This window comes from Lampetra planeri, chromosome 7 (assembly GCF_965212315.1).
Source record: "Lampetra planeri chromosome 7, kcLamPlan1.2.h2, whole genome shotgun sequence".
Classification (NCBI taxonomy): Eukaryota; Metazoa; Chordata; class Hyperoartia; order Petromyzontiformes; family Petromyzontidae; genus Lampetra; species Lampetra planeri.
Window position 1 is genome coordinate 5,991,130 of NC_136113.1, and position 5,318 is coordinate 5,996,447.

Below are 5,318 nucleotides of genomic sequence, written 5' to 3' on the forward strand. Positions count from 1 at the left end.
ACTGATGTTATGGCTCCACAATTATCACACGATGAATTAAGGCAAAATGAGTGAGCAATATTTAATTTGTATAAAACTCCTTACAAGCAAATCCACAGCCAACCAGTTAGTGCTACTACGTCTTATAACTTCCTGTGGTAATAGGCTTTAACAGGGGTGAATCATGTGTTTTTTACGAACTCGTGACATGTGGTCAGATTAATTATTTGCCGATTACATCTCAAAAAAGGTACACAAGGTTCTAATTACAACGCAATGGACTTTAAATACCTGTCTTCAATCCATGTATTCAACAGCCAGATCAACAAACACTATAATTGTTATTTTCTTAAAGTACTGTATGCAAGAAACAAGGACTGTTTAAGGGTGTAACACTGTACGCCAACTGTTCTTGAGCCTTTTTTGAGTTTCGGGTTTAGACCGATCACTTTAACTAGAGTGGCAGCCTTACAAATAACAACTTCCCTATGCTCTTTATCAGAGCATATAGATGTACCAAATCGATTGGCAGCGAGGACGCGCTGCACTTTGAATGAATCACGTTTAGTTCTCTCCGTAATTTATTTGAAAAGTAACAATTTCATTTATCCAAACAAAAAAAAACTTCCCTTTGAGTTATCATTTCAAACCAGCGGTTAGAAAGGCAAATATCCCCTGTAACCGAAACTATGACTCCCAATTGAGACGCAACATTAATTAACAAGCCCTAGGGACACGAGATCCCTCTTAACAAATGCAGAGTGAAGTCAGACCAAGCAACGCCCATCGCCAATACGGTGTGAAGGTCTTCACAAAACCAATGGATTGACAAATGGTTGTAGATTGCATTTACCACCTCGGCACTGGCCAAAACCAGTGCCGGTCATGTTTCATTATCGTTCATTCATGTTAAGCCCGGAAGGCAACGCTCAGCGTTTTTTTTAACGGGTGAACAAAGATCAATTCAAAAACTCGTCAATAACAGTGGGAAAAATACAGAAACACACGAGTCGGGCAATGGCTCTTCGTGTGCAACCACTTATAAGGCGCCCATTCGCTAACCATCAGCACAAAAGCAAAAAAACACACAACGATCACAGAGCAGTATCGTCTCCAGGTGAAGTAAATGAGACCACCATATATTTACTGTACACATTAATAAGTCATTATTTTACGTACTAAAGCTTAAACACAGTACAATTAAGTAGCATTAACTAAAAGTTACACAGCACACCCATGTTGATGTTCACACACTAAAATTGTGGATGTCCGATATTCAACCGGGAAAGCGCCACCTCCGATTAGCGCTGCGAAAGAAGTTCAACATATACTTAACATTAACGTTTCAGAAGGGGTCTGTATTTGCTACGTATGAGAGGAAACTTGTACACAGAGTAACCATTGGGCTTTCCTCCCACACGAAGTACGTACAAGCGAGTGGCACCGTCAGCCCCACCTGCTTTACCGCAATCTCCAAACCACCTCGCAGTCTTTCCCCCACAAAAACGTCGACCGCGATTCGCCGACACGCTCGCCTCAACAGCACTGGACCACGCGGCATGTGTCGCCACCACACCGCCTATCCCCCACCCCCCCAGGGCCAACAGCTCAGCCTCGTCGGCGTCCACAGAATCAACCCTGCGGCCACACTCGCGGCTTAAGCGGGAGCCGAGTGCCGGCGGTCGAACGGGGGGGGGGGAGCCTCGATCAGCACGGGACGGGCCCGACCAAGGCCGAGCCGAGGCGTCGGCAGCGTGCAACGGGCAACGTACACGGTCTTCACAAACAGTTGCCGCTCCCACAGAGCCGACGAGCGAGCTGGCGGCCCAGGGGTTGAGCGCCGACCCGAGTCGTGGGATCGGGACGCGAGTTCGTCCGCCGTGTTGACCGGGCGCTTCGCGGCGCGCGCACGTGACTGGCCAAACAGCTGATCGGGCGTGCTACGGAACCTCCAAGTGGCCCGCGGAACGCGATTCGTTTTGTTTTAGTCCAATGACCACTCTGGCCACTAGGTGGGGGAGGGGGCCTATATAAATGATTTGGGGCGTATGGCATTCCACAGGACAATTGCATTCCACAGGACACGCACGGCTTGCTACCACTCCCATCCACGCACTCGCCTACCTCTCCCCACTCACCTGCACGCACTCTCCTGCATCTCCCCACTCAACTCACTCCCCTCCACCCACTCACCTGCATCTCCCCATTCAGCTCCATGCACTCTCCTGCCTCTCCCCACCCAAATCACTCCACGCCACGCACTCTCCTACCTCTCCCCACTCAACTTCACGCAATCTCTCATACCTCTCCCCATTTCCCTCCACGCACTCTCTGACACCTCCCCTCTCATCTCACACAACCCTTGCTGACAAAGTGCTGTCATTCATATTTTTGGGATAATTTCTATGAACACTATTGTGGTTATCATGAATTTGTTGCTGCAATTTATAACCACTTTCATTCAACTTAAATCTTACGTCTTAGGGGCCGTGCATAAATGACGTCACGCGATTTTAGACGATTTTTGACCCCCCCCCCCTTTAGTCACACGGCATCACAAAAAGTCACCCCCCCCCCCTCAAATATGACGTCATAAAGCTCTGCCCCCCCCAAAAATAAAATAAAAACATGCTTCAAATCGCTTTAAACTATTGTCATTGTAGTGCGTATTTAATGTGGCGCTGCACTCTGATGTTGTAGGAGAAAACATTTATTAAAAAGTCTATTTAATTAAGTAGAACGTGTTGTCTATATTTATTTAAAGTTGCGCATTTTGATGTGACGTCACATTTCTCACCCCCACCCCCCTTCGTCACACATCGTCACAAATGTCTGACCCCCCCCCTTCCTAGGTGCGTGACGTCATTTATGGACGGCCCCTTATATTTAAAGGTCTTAACTTATTGTATCTCATAACATGAGTTTATATACGAGTGTCAGGACATACAACATGACTTTACTGTGTTCAACAAACTGAATAGTTTATTTCATTTGGTTACAACACACTAAAAACGCATCACAACTTAACCAAATTTCGCCTATATAAGCTTCAGTTGAATCATTAACAGGGTTCTGCGTTGTCAGTAATCTATTAAATTGCATTCGCAATGCACACCTTTTTTTAATTATCACATGCTTTCTTTTAACTCACTCTGTTGTTATTGTTGTCATCGTTGTATCCTCAAATCTTGTAACTCGATTTTAACCACTTCCCAATGTGGTATCAACTGCAAACTTGGTATACTTGTGTCATACTGATGACAATACTATATTCTATCATAAAAAAATCTATATTTTTAAACATTATTTTTTATATGTTATGTTTCGGCTTGGGTCTAATTGTCCACGGTCAACTGACGTTGGCTGTAATTGGCCACGTCCCTTACGTTATGGCAAGCTTCGGGGCCACTTCTTGGAGTCGTGGAGTTCTGCCATTACTATTACATTTCATTTCATAAAAGCGTGTTTTAAAAAAAAGTTGTTTTTAAATATTACTTATTATGAGTCCAGCGTGTGCTGCTAAGTTATCGAGGGTGCACTGGCTAAGATTAAGCTGTGATGAATGAACAGTATACTGAATAAGATCAACTCCACTCACCCTCTGATGTGAGCGAGTGCAGATGCACGTTTAACAAGTGAGAGATAGATACCCTGTGCTGTAATCTTAGCTTTGGCTGTGCCTTCTAAGATTTAAAAGATGTGCCATTGCAGAATAAAGCAGATTACTTAGAAAAATGTTCCACATTCTTCAAGACGTAAATGAGTAGCAAGTGTTTGATGGTAGATGCGCACACTCGTCCCACGTGTTATCACGTTTTCGAGGCAATTTGGACAATATATGATTTTCTAAAAACGTATTTTTACAGCGGAGTACATCTATACTGTACTAAATACATAATTTTAGCAGATGTAAAATGTAATTTTCGACCCGCGACATTACACTTTGCGTGAAACTTACTTTATTCACCAGGTTTCTAATTGACATTTTAAAAAACTGTGTTTATTCACATTGTCCAAGACTGTTAATGTCCAATACTCTTAATGGGAGGGGGGTGTGGGGGTCTATAATAAACACCGTATATAGTTCTTGGAGACAATTTTTTACGCTCAATTTGATTATGCCAAAGTACTGACGGAGGTGAAATATATTTAGAAAAAAATCGAATTTACCTTTGAAACAAACAAAAAAAATCTACAGTATTAGAAAACATACATTGCAAGAATAACAGCATGGCTTTATACATTCTTGCAGTGCTATGTCATAACCTATACACCTTTTTTTACTGGTAGGAACCTCCTGGTTACACCAGCCCACAGGGGATTATTGTGTCCGTCGTGCAGGGAGGGGCTGGGTGGGGAGGGTGGGGCTGGGTGGGGTGGGGAGGGGCTGGGTGGGGAGGGTGGGTAGCTGGGTGGGGGGTGGGAGGGGTGGGGCTGGGTGGGGAGGGGAGGGGCTGGTCACCCCGTGGTACCCTTATAAAACTCAACGTTTAACCTACTCACGCAAATATGCCCTCACAGTCGGGCATATTTGCGGAATACACTACGCCGCCGTTGACCCTGGCCATTGACCGAGCAACCCAACGTTCCTACCAGCTCCCTCCGCAGGAATGTGTTAACGAAGCTGGAAAACATTCATGGGACTGAGTGGCGGTGCAGTGTTAACCGCACTGCACTATGAACAACCCAGTATTTTGTGTTCGATTCCCGTTAACGGCTAACATCAGTGGCTGACATCTAAACCAGCCCTGGGCACCTCCTTCACTAATCCCGCACTTACCAACATGGGCTACTGTTGTCAATCAACCACCATGAACAATATGGCATGGGGAGGCCTTCATCAAGCAGTTGATTGACAAATAGCTATACATTACCATAACGTTTTCATATCATTCTTTAAAATACTATAAACACCCAATAAACATTGAACGTTGGGCCAACGTTGGCTAACGGTTCCAACCACATGCCAAACGGTGCTCCAACTTTGCATGTTTACTGGGCATTACTCAATTCATACTTCCAGTTGTGAAATATCTTAATTCTTCATGATGTGTAAAGTGGAAGCAAATCAATTGAAATTTTTAGTTGGTGTTTTCAACAGGTAATGTTTGTATCTGTGTATTATATGAGGAAGCAGCCAAAAAGTTTTCAAAACGAGATACAGTAGATACAGGATTAAACTCACCTCCAAAGTCACATGAATCCATCTTCCGATTCGGTGATCTTTCATAACCATCCACTTATCATGTTATATATGGTTATCCTTTTATTGATACCCACACATATGTCCCACCCACCTGTTAATACAATTTTGTAATATGTTAACACTTTCCTCTGTG

At 44.1% G+C, this 5,318-nt stretch overlaps 1 protein-coding gene across 2 annotated transcripts in view; it reads right to left on the reverse strand.

The window, feature by feature from the left end:
- ZFYVE26 (zinc finger FYVE-type containing 26) overlaps positions 1-1,926 on the reverse strand; it is a 40,327-nt gene extending 38,401 nt beyond the window's left edge. For both annotated transcript variants that reach the window (XM_078596104.1, XM_078596103.1), the window contains exon 1: positions 1,752-1,926. The gene's annotated coding sequence lies outside the window, so the exon portion shown is untranslated. The remainder of the gene's footprint in view (positions 1-1,751) is intronic.
- Between the last annotated feature and the right edge of the window lie 3,392 nt (positions 1,927-5,318).